Raw genomic sequence first — 24,874 nt, 5'->3', positions numbered from 1 at the left:
GTCACATGACTGACCGAGGTCACCAACTGACAAAGTCACATGACTGACCGAGGTCACCAACTGACAAAGTCACATGACTGACCGAGGTCACCAACTGACAGTCACATGACTGACCGAGGTCACCAACTGACAAAGTCACATGACTGACCGAGGTCACTATGTATGGAAGTCACAAGGAGAACCGGAGGCTGACTGTTCAATAACTGGAAAAAGCAACAATAATGTGCAAAATACACATTATTGTCAGAAAATAAAGTTTTAGCAAAGTGACAGTTATACAGAATGAATGGAAAATATTGATATAGAAGAATGGAGGGTATATGTGTATATAGAGGATGGAGAGTACAGTGTATATAGGGGATGGAGGGTATATGTGTATATAGAGGGTGGAGGAATGGAGGGTATATGTGTATATAGAGGGTGGAGGAATGGAGGGTATGTGTGTATATAGAGGATGGAGGAATGGAGGGTATGTGTGTATATATGGGATGGAGGGTATATGTGTATATAGGGGATGGAGGAATGGAGGGTATATAGGGGATGGAGGGTATATGTGTATATAGGGGATGGAGGAATGGAGGGTATATGTGTATATAGGGGATGGAAGGTATATGTGTATATAGGGAATGGAGGGTATATGTGTATATAGGGGATGGACAAAGTCACATGACTGACCGAGGTCACCAACTGACAAAGTCACATGACTGACCGAGGTCAACATGTATGGAAGTCACATGACTGCCCGAGGTCACCATGTATGAAAGTCACATGACTGCCCGAGGTCACCAACTGACAAAGTCACATGACTGACCGAGGTCACCAACTGACAAAGTCACATGACTGACCGAGGTCAACATGTATGGAAGTCACATGACTGCCCGAGGTCACCATGTATGAAAGTCACATGACTGCCCGAGGTCACCAACTGACAAAGTCACATGACTGCCCGAGGTCACCAACTGACAAAGTCACATGACTGCCTGAGGTCACCAACTGACAAAGTCACATGACTGCCCGAGGTCACCAACTGACAAAGTCACATGACTGCCCGAGGTCACCAACTGACAAAGTCACATGACTGCCCGAGGTCACCAACTGACAAAGTCACATGACTGCCCGAGGTCACCAACTGACAAAGTCACATGACTGCCCGAGGTCACCAACTGACAAAGTCACATGACTGCCCGAGGTCACCAACTGACAAAGTCACATGACTGCCCGAGGTCACCAACTGACAAAGTCACATGACTGCCCAAGGTCACCGACTGACAAAGTCACATGACTGACCGAGGTCACCGACTGACTGAGGTCACTATGTATGGAAATCACAAGGAGAATCGGAGGCTGACAAAGTCACATGACTGACCGAGGTCACCAACTGACAAAGTCACATGACTGACCGAGGTCACCAACTGACAAAGTCACATGACTGACCGAGGTCACCAACTGACAAAGTCACATGACTGACCGAGGTCACCAACTGACAAAGTCACATGACTGACTGAGGTCACTATGTATGGAAGTCACAAGGAGAACCGGAGGCTGACTGTTCAATAACTGGAAAAAGCAACAATAATGTGCAAAATACACATTATTGTCAGAAAATAAAGTTTTAGCAAAGTGACAGTTATACAGAATGAATGGAAAATATTGATATAGAAGAATGGAGGGTATATGTGTATATAGAGGATGGAGAGTACAGTGTATATAGGGGATGGAGGAATGGAGGGTGTATGTGTATATAGAGGGTGGAGGAATGGAGGGTATATGTGTATATAGAGGGTGGAGGAATGGAGGGTATGTGTGTATATAGAGGATGGAGGAATGGAGGGTATGTGTGTATATATGGGATGGAGGGTATATGTGTATATAGGGGATGGAGGAATGGAGGGTATATAGGGGATGGAGGGTATATGTGTATATAGGGGATGGAGGAATGGAGGGTATATGTTTATATAGGGGATGGAAGGTATATGTGTATATAGGGAATGGAGGGTATATGTGTATATAGAGGATGGAGAGTACAGTGTATATAGGGGATGGAGGAATGGAGGGTGTACGTGTATATAGAGGGTGGAGGAATGGAGGGTATATGTGTGTATATAGAGGGTGGAGGAATGGAGGGTATATGTGTATATAGAGGGTGGAGGAATGGAGGGTATGTGTGTATATAGGGGATGGAGGGTATATGTGTATATAGGGGATGGAGGAATGGAGGGTATATGTGTATATAGGGGATGGACAAAGTCACATGACTGACTGAGGTCACCATGTATGAAAGTCACATGACTGACCGAGGTCACCAACTGACAAAGTCACATGACTGACCGAGGTCACCAACTGACAAAGTCACATGACTGACCGAGGTCACCAACTGACAAAGTCACATGACTGACCGAGGTCACCAACTGACAAAGTCACATGACTGACCGAGGTCACCAACTGACAGTCACATGACTGACCGAGGTCACCAACTGACTGAGGTCACCAACTGACAAAGTCACATGACTGACTGAGGTCACCAACTGACAAAGTCACATGACTGACTGAGGTCACCAACTGACAAAGTCACATGACTGACTGAGGTCACCAACTGACAAAGTCACATGACTGACTGAGGTCACCAACTGACAAAGTCACATGACTGACCGAGGTCACCATGTATGGAAGTCACATGACTGACCGAGGTCACCATGTATGGAAGGTCACATGCCTGACCGAGGTCACCAACTGACAAAGTCACATGACTGCCCGAGGTCACCAACTGACAAAGTCACATGACTGACTGAGGTCACCAACTGACAAAGTCACATGACTGACTGAGGTCACCAACTGACAAAGTCACATGACTGACCGAGGTCACCAACTGACAAAGTCACATGACTGACCGAGGTCACCAACTGACAAAGTCACATGACTGACTGAGGTCACCAACTGACAAAGTCACATGACTGACCGAGGTCACCAACTGACAAAGTCACATGACTGACCGAGGTCACCAACTGACTGAGGTCACCAACTGACAAAGTCACATGACTGACTGAGGTCACCAACTGACAAAGTCACATGACTGACCGAGGTCACCAACTGACAAAGTCACATGACTGACTGAGGTCACCAACTGACAAAGTCACATGACTGACCGAGGTCACCAACTGACTGAGGTCACCAACTGACAAAGTCACATGACTGACTGAGGTCACCAACTGACAAAGTCACATGACTGACTGAGGTCACCAACTGACAAAGTCACATGACTGACCGAGGTCACCAACTGACAAAGTAACATGACTGACTGAGGTCACTATGTATGGAAGTCACAAGGAGAATCGGAGGCTGACTGTTCAGTAACTGGAAAAAGCAACAATAATGTGCAAAATACACATTATTGTCAGAAAATAAAGTTTTAGCAAAGTGACAGTTATACAGAATGAATGGAAAATATTGATATAGAAGAATGGAGGGTATATGTGTATATAGAGGATGGAGAGTACAGTGTATATAGGGGATGGAGGAATGGAGGGTATATGTGTATATAGAGGGTGGAGGAATGGAGGGTATGTGTGTATATAGAGGATGGAGGAATGGAGGGTATGTGTGTATATATGGGATGGAGGGTATATGTGTATATAGGGGATGGAGGAATGGAGGGTATATAGGGGATGGAGGGTATATGTGTATATAGGGGATGGAGGAATGGAGGGTATATGTTTATATAGGGGATGGAAGGTATATGTGTATATAGGGAATGGAGGGTATATGTGTATATAGAGGATGGAGAGTACAGTGTATATAGGGGATGGAGAAATGGAGGGTATATGTGTGTATATAGAGGGTGGAGGAATGGAGGGTATATGTGTATATAGAGGGTGGAGGAATGGAGGGTATATGTGTATATAGAGGGTGGAGGAATGGAGGGTATGTGTGTATATAGGGGATGGAGGGTATATGTGTATATAGGGGATGGAGGAATGGAGGGTATATGTGTATATAGGGGATGGACAAAGTCACATGACTGACCGAGGTCACCATGTATGGAAGTCACATGACTGACCGAGGTCACCATGTATGAAAGTCACATGACTGACCGAGGTCACCATGTATGAAAGTCACATGACTGACCGAGGTCACCATGTATGAAAGTCACATGACTGACCGAGGTCACCATGTATGAAAGTCACATGACTGACCGAGGTCACCATGTATGAAAGTCACATGACTGACCGAGGTCACCATGTATGAAAGTCACATGACTGACCGAGGTCACCATGTATGAAAGTCACATGACTGACCGAGGTCACCATGTATGAAAGTCACATGACTGACCGAGGTCACCATGTATGAAAGTCACATGACTGACCGAGGTCACCATGTATGAAAGTCACATGACTGACCGAGGTCACCATGTATGAAAGTCACATGACTGACCGAGGTCACCATGTATGAAAGTCACATGACTGACCGAGGTCACCATGTATGAAAGTCACATGACTGACCGAGGTCACCAACTGACAAAGTCACATGACTGACCGAGGTCACCAACTGACAAAGTCACATGACTGACCGAGGTCACCAACTGACAAAGTCACATGACTGACCGAGGTCACCAACTGACAAAGTCACATGACTGACCCAGGTCACCAACTGACAAAGTCACATGACTGACCGAGGTCACCAACTGACAAAGTCACATGACTGACTGAGGTCACCAACTGACAAAGTCACATGACTGACCGAGGTCACCAACTGACTGAGGTCACCAACTGACAAAGTCACATGACTGACCGAGGTCACCAACTGACAAAGTCACATGACTGACCGAGGTCACCAACTGACAAAGTCACATGACTGACCGAGGTCACCAACTGACAAAGTCACATGACTGACCGAGGTCACCAACTGACAAAGTCACATGACTGACTGAGGTCACCAACTGACAAAGTCACATGACTGACCGAGGTCACCAACTGACAAAGTCACATGACTGCCCGAGGTCACCAACTGACAAAGTCACATGACTGACCGAGGTCACCATGTATGGAAGTCACATGACTGACCGAGGTCACCATGTATGGAAGTCACATGACTGACCGAGGTCACCATGTATGGAAGTCACATGACTGACCGAGGTCACCATGTATGGAAGTCACATGCCTGACCGAGGTCACCATGTATGGAAGTCACATGCCTGACCGAGGTCACCAACTGACAAAGTCACATGACTGACCGAGGTCACCAACTGACAAAGTCACATGACTGACCGAGGTCACCGACTGACTGAGGTCACTATGTATGGAAGTCACAAGGAGAATCGGAGGCTGACTGTTCAATAACTGGAAAAAGCAACAATAATGTGCAAAATACACATTATTGTCAGAAAATAAAGTTTTAGCAAAGTGACAGTTATACAGAATGAATGGAAAATATTGATATAGAAGAATGGAGGGTATATGTGTATATAGAGGATGGAGAGTACAGTGTATATAGGGGATGGAGGAATGGAGGGTGTATGTGTATATAGAGGGTGGAGGAATGGAGGATATATGTGTGTATATAGAGGGTGGAGAAATGGAGGGTATATGTGTATATAGAGGGTGGAGGAATGGAGGGTATGTGTGTATATAGGGGATGGAGGGTATATGTGTATATAGGGGATGGAGGAATGGAGGGTATATGTGTATATAGGGGATGGACAAAGTCACATGACTGACCGAGGTCACCATGTATGGAAGTCACATGACTGACCGAGGTCACCATGTATGAAAGTCACATGACTGACCGAGGTCACCATGTATGAAAGTCACATGACTGACCGAGGTCACCATGTATGAAAGTCACATGACTGACCGAGGTCACCATGTATGAAAGTCACATGACTGACCGAGGTCACCATGTATGAAAGTCACATGACTGACCGAGGTCACCAACTGACAAAGTCACATGACTGACCGAGGTCACCAACTGACAAAGTCACATGACTGACCGAGGTCACCAACTGACAAAGTCACATGACTGACCGAGGTCACCAACTGACTGAGGTCACCAACTGACAAAGTCACATGACTGACTGAGGTCACCAACTGACAAAGTCACATGACTGACTGAGGTCACCAACTGACAAAGTCACATGACTGACCGAGGTCACCATGTATGGAAGGTCACATGCCTGACCGAGGTCACCAACTGACAAAGTCACATGACTGACCGAGGTCACCAACTGACAAAGTCACATGATTGACCGAGGTCACCAACTGACAAAGTCACATGACTGACTGAGGTCACCAACTGACTGAGGTCACCAACTGACAAAGTCAAATGACTGACTGAGGTCACCAACTGACAGTCACATGACTGACTGAGGTCACCAACTGACAAAGTCACATGACTGACTGAGGTCACCAACTGACAAAGTCACATGACTGACCGAGGTCACCATGTATGGAAGTCACATGACTGACCGAGGTCACCATGTATGGAAGGTCACATGCCTGACCGAGGTCACCAACTGACAAAGTCACATGACTGACCGAGGTCACCAACTGACAAAGTCACATGACTGACCGAGGTCACCAACTGACAAAGTCACATGACTGACTGAGGTCACCAACTGACTGAGGTCACCAACTGACAAAGTCAAATGACTGACTGAGGTCACCAACTGACAAAGTCACATGACTGACTGAGGTCACCAACTGACAAAGTCACATGACTGACTGAGGTCACCAACTGACAAAGTCACATGACTGACCGAGGTCACCATGTATGGAAGTCACATGACTGACCGAGGTCACCATGTATGGAAGTCACATGACTGACCGAGGTCACCATGTATGGAAGGTCACATGCCTGACCGAGGTCACCAACTGACAAAGTCACATGACTGACCGAGGTCACCAACTGACAAAGTCACATGACTGACTGAGGTCACCAACTGACTGAGGTCACCAACTGACAAAGTCAAATGACTGACTGAGGTCACCAACTGACAAAGTCACATGACTGACTGAGGTCACCAACTGACAAAGTCACATGACTGACCGAGGTCACCATGTATGGAAGTCACATGACTGACCGAGGTCACCATGTATGGAAGGTCACATGCCTGACCGAGGTCACCAACTGACAAAGTCACATGACTGACCGAGGTCACCAACTGACAAAGTCACATGACTGACTGAGGTCACCAACTGACTGAGGTCACCAACTGACAAAGTCAAATGACTGACTGAGGTCACCAACTGACAAAGTCACATGACTGACCGAGATCACCAACTGACAAAGTCACATGACTGACCGAGGTCACCAACTGACAAAGTCACATGACTGACCGAGGTCACCAACTGACAAAGTCACATGACTGACCGAGGTCACCAACTGACAAAGTCACATGACTGACTGAGGTCACTATGTATGGAAGTCACAAGGAGAATCGGAGGCTGACTGTTCAGTAACTGGAAAAAGCAACAATAATGTGCAAAATACACATTATTGTCAGAAAATAAAGTTTTAGCAAAGTGACAGTTATACAGAATGAATGGAAAATATTGATATAGAAGAATGGAGGGTATATGTGTATATAGAGGATGGAGAGTACAGTGTATATAGGGGATGGAGGAATGGAGGGTATATGTGTATATAGGGGATGGAGGGTATATGTGTATATAGGGGATGGACAAAGTCACATGACTGCCCGAGGTCACCAACTGACAAAGTCACATGACTGCCCGAGGTCACCAACTGACAAAGTCACATGACTGCCCGAGGTCACCAACTGACAAAGTCACATGACTGCCCGAGGTCACCAACTGACAAAGTCACATGACTGCCCGAGGTCACCAACTGACAAAGTCACATGACTGCCCGAGGTCACCAACTGACAAAGTCACATGACTGACCGAGGTCACCAACTGACAAAGTCACATGACTGACTGAGGTCACCAACTGACAAAGTCACATGACTGACTGAGGTCACTATGTATGGAAGTCACAAGGAGAATCGGAGGCTGACTGTTCAATAACTGGAAAAAGCAACAATAATGTGCAAAATACACATTATTGTCAGAAAATAAAGTTTTAGCAAAGTGACAGTTATACAGAATGAATGGAAAATATTGATATAGAAGAATGGAGGGTATATGTGTATATAGAGGATGGAGAGTACAGTGTATATAGGGGATGGAGGAATGGAGGGTATATGTGTATATAGGGGATGGACAAAGTCACATGACTGACCGAGGTCACCATGTATGGAAGTCACATGACTGACCGAGGTCAACATGTATGGAAGTCACATGACTGACCGAGGTCAACATGTATGGAAGTCACATGACTGACCGAGGTCACCATGTATGGAAGTCACATGACTGACCGAGGTCACCATGTATGGAAGTCACACGCCTGACCGAGGTCACCATGTATGGAAGTCACATGACTGACCGAGGTCACCATGTATGGAAGGTCACATGCCTGACCGAGGTCACCAACTGACAAAGTCACATGACTGACCGAGGTCACCAACTGACAAAGTCACATGACTGACCGAGGTCACCAACTGACTGAGGTCACCAACTGACAAAGTCAAATGACTGACTGAGGTCACCAACTGACAAAGTCACATGACTGACTGAGGTCACCAACTGACAAAGTCACATGACTGACCGAGGTCACCAACTGACAAAGTCACATGACTGACCGAGGTCACCATGTATGGAAGTCACATGACTGACCGAGGTCACCATGTATGGAAGTCACATGACTGACCGAGGTCACCATGTATGGAAGGTCACATGCCTGACCGAGGTCACCAACTGACAAAGTCACATGACTGACCGAGGTCACCAACTGACAAAGTCACATGACTGACTGAGGTCACCAACTGACTGAGGTCACCAACTGACAAAGTCAAATGACTGACTGAGGTCACCAACTGACAAAGTCACATGACTGACTGAGGTCACCAACTGACAAAGTCACATGACTGACCGAGGTCACCATGTATGGAAGTCACATGACTGACCGAGGTCACCATGTATGGAAGGTCACATGCCTGACCGAGGTCACCAACTGACAAAGTCACATGACTGACCGAGGTCACCAACTGACAAAGTCACATGACTGACTGAGGTCACCAACTGACTGAGGTCACCAACTGACAAAGTCAAATGACTGACTGAGGTCACCAACTGACAAAGTCACATGACTGACCGAGATCACCAACTGACAAAGTCACATGACTGACCGAGGTCACCAACTGACAAAGTCACATGACTGACCGAGGTCACCAACTGACAAAGTCACATGACTGACCGAGGTCACCAACTGACAAAGTCACATGACTGACTGAGGTCACTATGTATGGAAGTCACAAGGAGAATCGGAGGCTGACTGTTCAGTAACTGGAAAAAGCAACAATAATGTGCAAAATACACATTATTGTCAGAAAATAAAGTTTTAGCAAAGTGACAGTTATACAGAATGAATGGAAAATATTGATATAGAAGAATGGAGGGTATATGTGTATATAGAGGATGGAGAGTACAGTGTATATAGGGGATGGAGGAATGGAGGGTATATGTGTATATAGGGGATGGAGGGTATATGTGTATATAGGGGATGGACAAAGTCACATGACTGCCCGAGGTCACCAACTGACAAAGTCACATGACTGCCCGAGGTCACCAACTGACAAAGTCACATGACTGCCCGAGGTCACCAACTGACAAAGTCACATGACTGCCCGAGGTCACCAACTGACAAAGTCACATGACTGCCCGAGGTCACCAACTGACAAAGTCACATGACTGCCCGAGGTCACCAACTGACAAAGTCACATGACTGACCGAGGTCACCAACTGACAAAGTCACATGACTGACTGAGGTCACCAACTGACAAAGTCACATGACTGACTGAGGTCACTATGTATGGAAGTCACAAGGAGAATCGGAGGCTGACTGTTCAATAACTGGAAAAAGCAACAATAATGTGCAAAATACACATTATTGTCAGAAAATAAAGTTTTATTAAAGTGACAGTTATACAGAATGAATGGAAAATATTGATATAGAAGAATGGAGGGTATATGTGTATATAGAGGATGGAGAGTACAGTGTATATAGGGGATGGAGGAATGGAGGGTATATGTGTATATAGGGGATGGACAAAGTCACATGACTGACCGAGGTCACCATGTATGGAAGTCACATGACTGACCGAGGTCAACATGTATGGAAGTCACATGACTGACCGAGGTCACCATGTATGGAAGTCACATGCCTGACCGAGGTCACCAACTGACAAAGTCACATGACTGACTGAGGTCACTATGTATGGAAGTCACAAGGAGAATCGGAGGCTGACTGTTCAATAACTGGAAAAAGCAACAATAATGTGCAAAATACACATTATTGTCAGAAAATAAAGTTTTAGCAAAGTGACAGTTATACAGAATGAATGGAAAATATTGATATAGAAGAATGGAGGGTATATGTGTATATAGAGGATGGAGAGTACAGTGTATATAGGGGATGGAGGAATGGAGGGTATATGTGTATATAGGGGATGGACAAAGTCACATGACTGACCGAGGTCACCATGTATGGAAGTCACATGACTGACCGAGGTCAACATGTATGGAAGTCACATGACTGACCGAGGTCAACATGTATGGAAGTCACATGACTGACCGAGGTCACCATGTATGGAAGTCACATGACTGACCGAGGTCACCATGTATGGAAGTCACACACCTGACCGAGGTCACCAACTGACAAAGTCACATGACTGACCGAGGTCACCAACTCACAAAGTCACATGACTGACCGAGGTCACCGACTGACTGAGGTCACTATGTATGGAAATCACAAGGAGAATCGGAGGCTGACAAAGTCACATGACTGACCGAGGTCACCAACTGACAAAGTCACATGACTGACCGAGGTCACCAACTGACAAAGTCACATGACTGACCGAGGTCACCAACTGACAGTCACATGACTGACCGAGGTCACCAACTGACAAAGTCACATGACTGACCGAGGTCACTATGTATGGAAGTCACAAGGAGAACCGGAGGCTGACTGTTCAATAACTGGAAAAAGCAACAATAATGTGCAAAATACACATTATTGTCAGAAAATAAAGTTTTAGCAAAGTGACAGTTATACAGAATGAATGGAAAATATTGATATAGAAGAATGGAGGGTATATGTGTATATAGAGGATGGAGAGTACAGTGTATATAGGGAATGGAGGGTGTATGTGTATATAGAGGGTGGAGGAATGGAGGGTATATGTGTATATAGAGGGTGGAGGAATGGAGGGTATGTGTGTATATAGAGGATGGAGGAATGGAGGGTATGTGTGTATATAGGGGATGGAGGGTATATGTGTATATAGGGGATGGAGGAATGGAGGGTATATGTGTATATAGGGGATGGAAGGTATATGTGTATATAGGGAATGGAGGGTATATGTGTATATAGGGGATGGACAAAGTCACATGACTGACCGAGGTCACCAACTGACAAAATCACATGACTGACCGAGGTCAACATGTATGGAAGTCACATGACTGCCCGAGGTCACCATGTATGAAAGTCACATGACTGACCGAGGTCACCATGTATGAAAGTCACATGACTGACCGAGGTCACCATGTATGAAAGTCACATGACTGACCGAGGTCACCAACTGACAAAGTCACATGACTGACCGAGGTCACCAACTGACAAAGTCACATGACTGACCGAGGTCACCAACTGACTGAGGTCACCAACTGACAAAGTCACATGACTGACTGAGGTCACCAACTGACAAAGTCACATGACTGACTGAGGTCACCAACTGACTGAGGTCACCAACTGACAAAGTCAAATGACTGACCAAGGTCACCATGTATGGAAGTCACATGACTGACCGAGGTCACCATGTATGGAAGGTCACATGCCTGACCGAGGTCACCAACTGACAAAGTCACATGACTGACCGAGGTCACCAACTGACAAAGTCACATGACTGACCGAGGTCACCAACTGACTGAGGTCACCAACTGACAAAGTCAAATGACTGACTGAGGTCACCAACTGACAAAGTCACATGACTGACCGAGGTCACCAACTGACAAAGTCACATGACTGACCGAGGTCACCAACTGACAAAGTCACATGACTGACTGAGGTCACTATGTATGGAAGTCACAAGGAGAATCGGAGGCTGACTGTTCAGTAACTGGAAAAAGCAACAATAATGTGCAAAATACACATTATTGTCAGAAAATAAAGTTTTAGCAAAGTGACAGTTATACAGAATGAATGGAAAATATTGATATAGAAGAATGGAGGGTATATGTGTATATAGAGGATGGAGAGTACAGTGTATATAGGGGATGGAGGAATGGAGGGTATATGTGTATATAGGGGATGGAGGGTATATGTGTATATAGGGGATGGACAAAGTCACATGACTGACCAAGGTCACCAACTGACAAAGTCACATGACTGACCGAGGTCACCAACTGACAAAGTCACATGACTGACCAAGGTCACCAACTGACAAAGTCACGACTGACTGAGGTCACCAACTGACTGAGGTCACCAACTGACAAAGTCAAATGACTGACTGAGGTCACCAACTGACAAAGTCACATGACTGACCGAGGTCACCAACTGACTGAGGTCACCAACTGACAAAGTCAAATGACTGACCGAGGTCACCAACTGACAAAGTCACATGACTGACCGAGGTCACCAACTGACAAAGTCACATGACTGACCGAGGTCACCAACTGACAAAGTCACATGACTGACCGAGGTCACCAACTGACAAAGTCACATGACTGACCGAGGTCACCAACTGACAAAGTCACATGACTGACCGAGGTCACCAACTGACAAAGTCACATGACTGACCGAGGTCACCAACTGACAAAGTCACATGACTGACCGAGGTCACCAACTGACAAAGTCACATGACTGACCGAGGTCACCAACTGACAAAGTCACATGACTGACAAAGTCACATGACTGACTGAGGTCACTATGTATGGAAGTCACAAGGAGAATCGGAGGCTGACTGTTCAATAACTGGAAAAAGCAACAATAATGTGCAAAATACACATTATTGTCAGAAAATAAAGTTTTAGCAAAGTGACAGTTATACAGAATGAATGGAAAATATTGATATAGAAGAATGGAGGGTATATGTGTATATAGAGGATGGAGTACAGTGTATATAGGGGATGGAGGAATGGAGGGTATATGTGTATATAGGGGATGGAGGGTATATGTGTATATAGGGGATGGACAAAGTCACATGACTGACTGAGGTCACTATGTATGGAAGTCACAAGGAGAATCGGAGGCTGACTGTTCAATAACTGGAAAAAACAACAATAATGTGCAAAATACACATTATTGTCAGAAAATAAAGTTTTAGCAAAGTGACAGATATACAGAACGAATGGAAAATATTGATATAGAAGAATGGAGGGTATATGTGTATATAGAGGATGGAGAGTACAGTGTATATAGAGGGTGGAGGGTATATGTGTATATAGGGGATGGAGGAATGGAGGGTATATGTGTATATAGGGGGATGGAGGGTATATGTGTATATAGGGGATGGAGGGTATATGTGGGGATGGAGGAATGGAGGGTATATGTGTATATAGGGGATGGAGGAATGGAGGGTATATGTGTATATAGGGAATGGAGGGTATGTGTGTATATAGGGGATGGAGGAATGGAGGGTATGGGTGTATATAGGGGATGGAGGAATGGAGGGTATGTGTGTATATAGGGGATGGAGGAATGGAGGGTGTGTGTGTATATAGGGGATGGAGGAATGGAGGGTGTGTGTGTATATAGGGGATGGAGGAATGGAGGGTATGTGTGTATATAGGGGATGGAGGAATGGAGGGTATGTGTGTGTATATAGAGAATGGAGGTTATGTGTTTATATGGAGGGTGGAGGAATGGAGGGTATATGTGTATATAGAGAATGGAGGGTATGTGTGTATATAAAGGATGGAGGAATGGAGGGTATGTGTGTATATAGAGGGGATGGAGGGTATATGTGTATATAGGGGATGGAGGGTATATGTGTATATAGGGGATGGAGGAATGGAGGGTATGTGTGTATATAGAGAATGGAGGGTATGTGGGTATATAGAGAATGGAGGGTATATGTGTATATAGAGGATGGAGGAATGGAGGGTACATGTGTATATAGAGAATGGAGGGTATGTGGGTATATAGAGGATGGAGGAATGGAGGGTATGTGTGTGTATATAGGGGATGGAGGAATGGAGGGTATATGTGTATATAGGGGATGGAGGGTATGTGTGTATATAGAGGATGGAGGAATGGAGGGTATGTGTGTATATAGAGGATGGAGGAATGGAGGGTATGTGTGTATATAGAGGATGGAGGAATGGAGGGTATGTGTGTATATAGAGGATGGAGGAATGGAGGGTACATGTGTATATAGAGAATGGAGGGTATGTGTGTATATAGAGGATGGAGGAATGGAGGGTATGTGTGTATATAGAGGGGATGGAGGGTATGTGTGTATTTAGGGGATGGAGGAATGGAGGGTATATGTGTATATAGGGGGTGGAGGAATGGAGGGTATATGTGTATATAGAGGGTGGAGGAATTGAAGGTATGTGTGTATATAGAGGATGGAGGAATGGAGGGTATGTGTGTATATAGAGGGGATGGAGGATATATGTGTATATAGGGGATGGAGGGTATGTGTGTATTTAGGGGATGGAGGAATGGAGGGTATATGTGTATATAGGGGATGGAGGAATGGAGTGTATATAGAGGGTGGAGGAATGGAGGGTATGTGTGTATATAGAGGATGGAGGAATGGAGGGTATGTGTGTATATAGAGGGTGGAGGAATGGAGGGTTTCTGTGTATATAGAGAATGGAGGATATATGTGTATATAGAGAATGGAGAGTATATGTGTATATAGAGGGGATGGATGGTATAGTATACATTATGTGTGTGTGTAGTGGGGATGGAGGAATGGAGGTTATATGTGTATATAGGAATGGTGGGTAAATATAGTGGGGATGGAGGAATGGAGGTTATACAGTATGTGTATATAGAGGGTGGAGGTTATATATGTATAGTGGGGATGGGGGAGTGGAGGGTATACAGTATGTGTATATAGTGGGGTTGGATGGTGTATTAGTATATAGAGGAAGTAAGGTGGGGGGGGGGATATATCAGTATAGAGGACAGATGATGTAGTCGGTGATGATGGGCGATCTCTGTACACATACCCCGATCCGCGCTCCAGCGATCAATCACCCCCCACACTCTGCACTGACTGACTCAGGTGGAGAGAGAACCGGAAGCGGAAGTGTGTGCGGAGCGGAGGGGCGGGGCTCCGTGCTGTCAGTGTGATGCATTCATGTATCTCTAGGGGTGTCGGTGGAATACGGTGTATCGCTCCGGGTTACACTTTGTATCTCTCGGTGTGGATTTCCGGCTCATAGAGCGGATATCGGGCGATGTGTCCTCCATACACACTCCGTGCTCCTGTCCTCCCCGCTCTGATCGCTCCTGTAGATTATTGTTGTTCATTCATAGATCGGACATCCTGAACATTCCCCTCCCCCTCTTTATTAGATATGAATGGAGAAGATCACACAGTGGGGACACGTGGCTGGATGTCATCTATAGTGATACCAGAAGAAGAGTACACACTCCATGCAGACAGACAAACTCCATGCAGACACCCTCCATGCAGACAGACACACTCCCCTTCTGGGATCTTAGTCCACAATCCCGGTGCTGTCAATTAATTTTTTTATGTGTATCATATCTTCTCTCTTTCCAAATCCTCCCTCCAAAAAAATAAAAAATAAATCTCCATACCAGCATACATCCCTTACCCCTAAAATTTCCCCTCCAAGCACAAGGGGGCCCCAGCACAAGTTCTCTCCCCAATTCCCCCTCTCAGCACAAATCTTCTTCCCCAAATTTCCCTTCCTAACATAAATAACATAACATACTAGCACAAACCCCACCTCCCAAAAAAGCCCCCCCCCCCACCATATCACCTCTTCTCGTACAAAGTCAAACCCCTCTAATTCCCCCCAAGCACTAACCCCCCTCCCCCCACTTCAAATCCCCCTATAGCACAGATCCTCTCCCCAATCCTCCCCCTAGCATAAATACCACCCCCCCCCCCCAAATTTATCCTCCTAGCATAAATACCACTCAGTCATTCATACTAGCACAAACCCCCAAATTCCCCCTCCTAACACACATCCTCTCCCCCTACTCCAAAATCCCCCTCTTAGCATAAATCCTCCCCCCAAAATTTCCCCTCCTAACATAAATACTCCCCCCCCTCCAATCTTCCCTACTAGCACAAATACCTCTCCCCCCCCCAGAAAAAATAATCCACTCCTAGCTCAAATTTTATCCCCCCTCTACCATATTACCTCTTCTAGCACCACACATTCCCCCTCCTAGCACAAATCCTCTCCCCCTACTCCAAATCCCCCCTTAGCACAAATCTTCATCCCAATCCCCCCTCCTAGCACAACTCCCCCCCCCCCCCCAAATATCCCCTCCTAGCATAAATACACCCCCAATCATCCTTCCATCCCAAAAAAAAACCCTTCTAGCACAAATATCCTCCCCCTTCTACCATATCACTTCCTCTAGCACAAACCCCCCAAATCCCCCCCTCCTAGCAGAATAACTCCCCCCCCCCCAACACAAATCACCCAAATTACCATTCCTGGCACACACCCCTAATTTCCCAAACTAGAACCATTCTTATCCCTGTCATCCTCCAAATTCCCCCTCCCAACACAATTTCTCACTCAATCTCCTCAAGCTGCCCCCCCCCCCCCCCTCACATGATACCACAGTGCCCAGGGTAGTCACTCCCTCTGCCCACCCCTTGCCCCGGCCCTGCTGCTTTCCAGAATTGCTGGTGCTGACTGTCTTGGGCTGAGTACTATATTCTATATATATATGTCACAAAAGTTAGTACACCCCCCACCTAAAGCTACGTAGTGTGTACTGCCCGTGTCCTCTGCAGTTTGCACGTAAAGCTACGTGGTGTGTGTACTGCCCGTGTCCTCTGCCGTTTGCACCTTAGAGCCCATTCACACCTTGGCGTTTTGTCGACTGTAGCACGACGCGCACAAACGCCAGAGGGACCAAAATACATGTAAGGCTATGGGCATGGTTCACATCTGAACGCCGATGCGCCTGACGCGCATCGCATGTAGTCAATAAAAGTTCCGGACCCTTTTTTGTCGCGCATATCGCGCGATATGCGCGTATTTGAGCGTTTCCATTCCCCATAGAAAGTAATAGAAACGTTCGATTCAAGCGACTTGCGCGACAACGGGCGTTTGCTACGGGCGTTTCGTCAATAGAACTTGTCGCCCATGCAGAAGATTAAACAAATCTACCAACATAGCAACAAGTGATGAAAAGATGATAGTTTTTCCTATTGGCTAAAAAAAAAACGTCAAAGTACAAAAACGTCGGACAACGCTGTATGCAAACGCGCATATTAGCATGAATACGCGCGACAAAACGCCGGAAAAAAACGCCGGAAAATGCCGCTATTGCCTACGCCTAGGTGTGAATGCAGCCTAAAGCTACGTAGTGTGTACTGCCCGTGTCCTCTGCAGTGTGCACCTAAAGCTATGTGGTGTGTGTACTGTCTTTGTCCTCTGCAGTGTGCACCTAAAGCTACGTGGTGTGTGTACTGCCTTTGTCCTCTGCAGGCCATTAGTATGTCTGGAAGGACAACAAGGAGAGGCAGAGAGTCACGAGGGCAAGCAGGCTCTGCGTCTAGAGCAGGGGTCTGCAACCTTTAAGACATAAAGAGCCACTTGGACCCGTTTTCCGAAGGAAAAAAAAACTGGGAGCCGCAAAACCATTGCGGCATTTAAAACAAATATAACACTGCATATATTGTTTATTACCTTAATGCTATATACAGGATCGTGCACTCCAACCAAAAAAAAAGAATGCAATTGAACAGCACATTACACAGCCAATAACATTACACAGCCATAAAAAAACAAAAAAAAATTAAGTGCCAGAGAAAATGACCAATGCTCCAAAATGCCGTAGAAAATTAATCAGGGCCCCAGTGCACCATAAATCATAATTAGTGCCTGATGTAAATAATAGTTAATAATGAGGGCCCAATGTCATCCTCGTCATTATAAAAATAACTTGCTGGGCATGTGGAGGTGGAATCTTATCTGATATAATTGATATTGTACAGTATTGCATTTGCTGGGTATGTGGAGGTGGAATCTTATCTGATATTGTCAATATAAGATAAGATTCCACCTCCACATGCCAAGCAAATGCAATACTGTACAATATCGGATAAGATTCCACCACCACATGCCCAGCAAATGCAATACTGTACAATATCAGATAAGATTCCACTTCCACATGCCATACTGTACAATATCAGATAAGATTCCACTTCCACATGCCCAGCAAATGCAATACTGTACAATTGTACAGTGTTGCATTTGCTGGGCATGTGGAGGTGGAATCTTATCTGATATAATTGATATTGAACAGTATTGCATTTGCTGGGCATGTGGAGGTGGAATCTTATCTGATATTGACAATATCAGATAAGATTCCACCTCCACATGCCATACTGTACAATATCAGATAAGATTCCACCTCCACATGCCATACTGTACAATATCAGATAAGATTCCACCTCCACATGCCATACTGTACAATATCAGATAAGATTCCACCTCCACATGCCCAGCAAATGCAAAACTGTCTGTACAATATCAGATAATAAGATTCCACCTCCACATGCCCAGCCCCCAGCCCTAGACTAGGCCGCTCCCCCCCCCCCAGTCCCAGACACTTCCAAACACATGCCGGTCCTCATCTGCGCTGCTCTTACTGCTGTCTGTGTCGCCTCGTCTCTCTTTCTCTCTCTCTTCGCACTAGGGCCACGGTCGGTGCTGATAAGCTCAGCTGAGTCTTTTGGTCCGGAGCAGAGCCTCCGTGGGGGAGATGTCGGCGGCTGAGCTGAGCTGAGAGCTCTCGTTGTGACAGGCAGGCAGGAGACTCCAGGCGCGTGCATGCGCCAGCGCCACCCGGGCCGCGAGCACAGACAGGCCAGCTCTGTGGCCAGTCACATAACGCGCCGTGACCGAATCACAGGCCAGCTCAGGCCTGTGGCCACATGACCCCCCTGCCCCCCCGCACGCTGCGCGGTAGATGTAATTGCGGTAACGCCGCCCAAGTAATGGGAACAGCGTTACCGCGAGGGTAAGAGTAATCAGGTAGAGGGGGCGTGGCCGACTTCCGGGATGTGAAGACGCTTCTGCTCAGAGCTCCGGCCGTGGACATATCCTGAATCATCCTGACGGGCTCCAGACTTGGACACTATCCTGCCAAATTGCCTAAAATAGTGAGGGAGAGACCCAGGATCCTGAGGATGGTGAAACACGGGTCCAGCATGGACCCTAACCCAGCGGGGAAGCCCACGAAGTTCTCTCACGTGGCGTCTCAAAATGGCGCCCGCACGGATCGCAGGGCCCTATCTGTACCCCCGGCCCGGGGGGGAGCCGAGGAGGATAGTGAGTGGCCGAGCCTACCTGACCCTCTGGCTTCACCTGCGGCGTCTCCTCACCCGGATGGAGATAATGGACACGATAAAAAGCTGCCATGCCGCCCTGTCCTCCCAGGTGGATGCTATCAGAGTGGACTTCGCTATACTAAAAGATGATGTGCAGAAGGTCAGGCAGAGGGTTACACATGCTGAGCAGCGCATAGGATCGGTGGAGGATCTGGTTAACCCCCTTGTGGTGCAGGTGAGAGATATGGCGGCGGACCACAAGTCCCAGGAGGCCAAGTTGGGGGACATTGAAGACAGACTGAGAAGGAATAACCTCAGGTTCCTTGGCTTCCCGGAGGGGTCCGAGGGGAAAAATACAGAGGAATTCCTGCTAGCCTGGCTTAAGCAGACCTTTGGAGAAGCGGACTTTTCTCACTTATTTGCCATTGAAAGGGCACATAGGATCCCTCTGAGGGCGCCCCCGCCGGGCAGGTTTCCTAGGCCCATGCTGGCTAGATTTCTATATTTTAGAGATAAGGAACTTATCCTGCGCAAGGCCCGCAACATGCCTGAGCTAATGTTTAATGGCAACCGTATTACTATTTTCCCGGATTTTTCAGCAGCAACGCAGAAACAGCGAGCGGCATTTCAAAGCGTGAAGCAACGCCTGAGAGAACGCAACCTGCCGTACAGTATGCTTTACCCAGCCAAGCTTAGAGTGGCGCACAAGGGGCAAACGCAGTTCTTCCTGTCCCCTAGGGAAGCAAATCGCTGGTTGGAATCCTTGGGACACGGTTAAGGTAGATATGTACCTCGCTGATTATTTGATACCATATTTGGAGAACCTGGGGGGGACCCCCCAGGAACTAATGACTGTAATAATTCGCAAAGATACGTTTTCAACATCCCCATTACTGCTAGTTTTTTGACTGACCGTCTCTGGCCCCCTGGGTCCTTCAGGTTTCAAGTACTGTTGAAAGACTCCTGTACACCCAAAGCTAACCACGGCCCGGATTAACGCTCTGTGAGAAACCACGTACTTGTCCCTAGACTTTCCTAACCGGCTGGTGAGGGAAGCTGACCCCCCTTTAGGGACGACCTTTTGAGACATGTTGTTTGGGGGAAAAGCCTGTGGGATGTTCGGGGCTACAGGCAGGGTGGGGGGTATGGATCCAGGAATCCTAGGTTGTGGACCTGGAACAGTTTGGGTTTTTTTTTATTTCTCTTTTTTAACCGACCACTTTTTGTTTTTCTTGTTTTTGATTTTTTTTTCCCCCATGCCTCCATTGTATAAGGACCCGGGCTCTACAAGGTTCTTGGCGGGATCTAGAATTATTATGTGGACTGTATATACATGCCTCAGACATACTTCTTATCATAATGTATTGGGCTTGATGTTGACACTGCAGGGCACTGTTTGCTTGTATGTGGGAGGGGGAATGGGAATCCTTCACTCCAAGATATACAACCCTCTGCACCAATTTACCCGTAAGACCCATGACGCAGTCCCTTAAGTTGTTATCTTGGAATGTGCGTGGACTCAACTCAAAAATCAAACGGTCCCTAGTATTTAAATATATTATGAGACATAAGCCGCAGGTCATATTTTTGCAGGAATCCCATCTGGTAGGTTCCAAGACACTGGCTCTACATAGAGCCTTTATCGGTAAGGCATTTCACTCAACATACTCCTCTTACGCCAGGGGGGTCTCGGTCCTCGTAGCTAAGTCCCTCCTGTGTGTAACTAAAACGGTTAAACTGGACCCTTTTGGGAGATATGTGATCCTAGTGTTGATTATCAATAACCAACCCTACACGTTTGTAGCAGTGTATATTCCACCCCCGTTTAAGGGGGAGGTCTGGGAGGCTGTGATGAAGGAAGTGCTGCAGGTGGCGGAAGGTCCTATTATCCTAGCGGGGGACTTAAACGCAGTTTTGTCCCCGGATAGGGATAGATTTGGGATGGCGGCAGTGAGGAGTTCCCCTCTAGAGGCCTGTGTGACACAGTACGACCTGGAGGAGGCCTGGAGGTGGAAGCACCCTGATGCTCGAACCTACTCTTGCTTCTCTGCCACGTTTAATACCCTATCTAGAATAGATATGTGCTTTGTGTCTAAGGCGCTTCTCCCGAGAGTGGTAGATGTACAGTATTTGCCAAGGGCTATTTCGGACCATTCCCCACTAGTGCTCACCTTGGATATGGAGAGGCCCCGAGGGTACACAATATGGAGGTTGAGCCCCCTGTGGCTCAAGGAAGAGTGCTTTGAACGGTCCACTGCCACGTCCATTAGTAACTTCTGGGTGGAAAATAGAGGGGAGGCCCCAGTAGGGGTTACATGGGATGCGTTCAAGGCCACACTTAGAGGAGTAATTAAGGGGGAGGTTAAACGGTTCCAATCCGACAGGGAGTGGAGAGTTAGAGAGTCAGAACAGTTGGCTACAGAGGCCGAAGTGGCATACATAGATAATCCTACCCCTGACATGCATATGAAGTGGAGAGAGAGTATACGGCAGTTAGACTTGGTGCTTGTGGAAAAGACGCAGAAAAAATTGCTTTACCAAGCGCAACGTGTCTTCGAATTTGGAGATAAAAACAGCAGGTTGCTGGCCTACTTGGCCCATTCGCAACAAGCACCAACATCTATCCCTCGTATATATAATGCCCGGATGCAGATCTGCACGTCACAAGAGGATATAGCTAAAGCATTTGTAGATTTCTATTCAGATTTATACGCCTCAAAGGTGGACTATGGTGGGGAGGCGGTACAGGCATTCTTGGCCCCGATACCCCTCCTGGAACTCTCTGGGGAGGCGGCGTCGGAACTTGATCTCCCCATTACGGTGGAGGAGGTAGTATCAGCCATACATTCCCTGAACTCGAATAAGACTCCGGGAATGGATGGATTTCCGGCTGAGTGGTATAGTACATATGCTGACAGCCTGGCACCGCAATTGCTCAAAATGTATATGGACGCCTATCGGGGGGGGGGTGCTCCCTGAATCCATGAGGGAGGCACTTATAGTGTTGATCCCCAAGCCGCACAAGGACCATGACCTATGCGAATCCTATAGACCAATATCGCTAATTAACGTGGATGCTAAGATCCTTGCTAAATTACTGGCTAAACGTTTAAATCCAAAGATTGCATCCATTATTCACCAAGACCAGACAGGTTTCATACCTGAGAGGTCGACCGCAATTAACCTGCGCCGTCTTTTCACTATCCTGCAGGCGGAGGGATCCACACCGGATAATAGGGTGGTGGTATCTTTGGATACGCATAAAGCGTTTGATTCCATTGAATGGTCTTATCTTATAGCAGTCCTTGGGCGGGTGGGGTTCGGCCCCAGGTTCACGAAGTGGGTCCAAATTTTATATGCTGACCCACGGGCTAGGCTTAGAGTTAAAAACGTCATCACGGACTCGTTCTCGATTGCCAGGGGCACGCGGCAGGGGTGCCCATTGTCACCCCTGTTGTTTGCTCTGGCGATAGAACCGTTGGCTGCACAGATAAGAGCAGATGTAAATGTAAGGGGATGTATGGTTAATGAGCTGGAGGAAAAGACTTCCCTTTACGCGGACGATATGCTTCTTTATCTGGCGGAAGCAGAGGGATCACTGACCAGCGCTCTAAAATTAATCTCAGACTTCGGGAACTTTTCAGGTTTCAAGGTGAACTGGAACAAATCTATTGTGTTCCCCTTCAACTCTGATGACACCCTGAGGTTACCCCCAGATGTCCCACTCAAAGTGGTGTCCAAATTCCGCTATCTGGGAGTGGAGGTCCAGCTGCCATGCAGTGCTTATATGAATAATAATTTGACCCCTATGAAGTTACGCCTGAAGGAAAGCCTAAGAACATGGGCTAAACTACCGTTGGGCCTCCTAGGGAAAATTAATATAGTTAAAATGATTTATTTGCCTAGGTTTCTGTACCTGTTTTGGCATGCCCCAATTTATATCCCTAAAAGATGGTTCACAGAAATAAATACAATGTTAACCTCCTTTCTCTGGGGCCTTAAACCCGCAAGGGTATCCCTGGACACACTCTATCTGCCAATAAGGGAGGGAGGACTGGCCATGCCGAATCTACATTGTTACTATCTTGCAGCTCAGCTAACGCACGTGCACTGGTGGGGGTTCCCGAACCTATGTATTGCATCGGTGGCCACTCAGGCGGCTATGGTCCACTCGTTTGAGGGGCTGATTAATGTTCTATATAGAAATGGCCCATACCCAGCGAAGGGAGGGGATATACTGAAAATGTCATATAAAATATTCCATGCCTGCAACGCTAGGGTAGGGGGTACTAGTCTGGAGGCCTCCCCCAACGCCCCCCTGTGGCATAATCCCCGACTTAAAGAAATAGCCAAGGTACCGGACGGGTCGTGTTGGGCAAAGTACGGGGTCAAATATGCCCATCAACTGTTCAGGAACGGGGTATTTAGGAGTTTTATAGACCTGAAGACGGAGTACGGGCTCCCTAACACTTTCTTTTTTAGATACTTGCAGCTGCGGCATGCCGTAACGGCACAATACGGGGGGGGGGTGGTGGCGCTCTCCCCCTCCAAAATGGAGAAATTGCTTACAGATGGGGATCATTCCCAGTTGATCTCTAGATACTATTTTATGCTGTTGACGTCCTCCTCTCCTAGAATGGAGAGGGTTAGGGCGCAGTGGCAAGCGGACATACCCTCGATCACTGACGAGTCGTGGTCTGAAGCCCTTGACTCGTTGGTGCCCTCGATGATCTCGGCCAGAGACAAAATTACACAATTTAATTATTTACACAGAGTGTATTACACTCCCAAACGGTTACACAAAATGGGTAGAGGGGATTCACCTGAGTGCCCCCGCTGCCAGGCGGCGGAGGGCGATTTCTTTCATATGGTCTGGACGTGCCCCCGAGTGGAGGGGTTCTGGAAGGACGTGTTGACATTTCTGGAGGCTAACCTGGAACTACCTAATATATACTCCCCGGCTAGGTGCCTGTTAGGTGACCTGGAGGAGGAGGAATTATCTGTATCAAAGAAAATACTGTTAAGAATGTTGTTCTGTTACGCTAAAAAGGCTCTGGCCATTAACTGGCGAAAACCATCCCCCCCGTCTCTGCAGGGATGGCTGAAAATGGTGAATAATGCACTGCCAATGTACAAGCTGACATACGCGGCTAGAGGCTGCCCAAAAAAGTTTGAGAAGGTGTGGGCGGGATGGATTGAGAAGGTCTCGGGAGATGTAGAAGTTTAAAGAGTATGATGTGATTTGTAGGCCAAGACTCA

General features: G+C 46.9%; 1 protein-coding gene across 1 annotated transcript in view; it reads right to left on the bottom strand.

The window, feature by feature from the left end:
- MINDY3 (MINDY lysine 48 deubiquitinase 3) overlaps positions 1-15,390 on the bottom strand; it is a 263,254-nt gene extending 247,864 nt beyond the window's left edge. The window contains exon 1 of the mRNA XM_040352409.1: positions 15,291-15,390. The gene's annotated coding sequence lies outside the window, so the exon portion shown is untranslated. The remainder of the gene's footprint in view (positions 1-15,290) is intronic.
- Between the last annotated feature and the right edge of the window lie 9,484 nt (positions 15,391-24,874).

The sequence above is a fragment of the Rana temporaria genome, chromosome 5 (assembly GCF_905171775.1).
Source record: "Rana temporaria chromosome 5, aRanTem1.1, whole genome shotgun sequence".
Taxonomy (NCBI): domain Eukaryota; kingdom Metazoa; phylum Chordata; class Amphibia; order Anura; family Ranidae; genus Rana; species Rana temporaria.
This window is presented reverse-complemented; position numbering and strand designations above follow the sequence as displayed.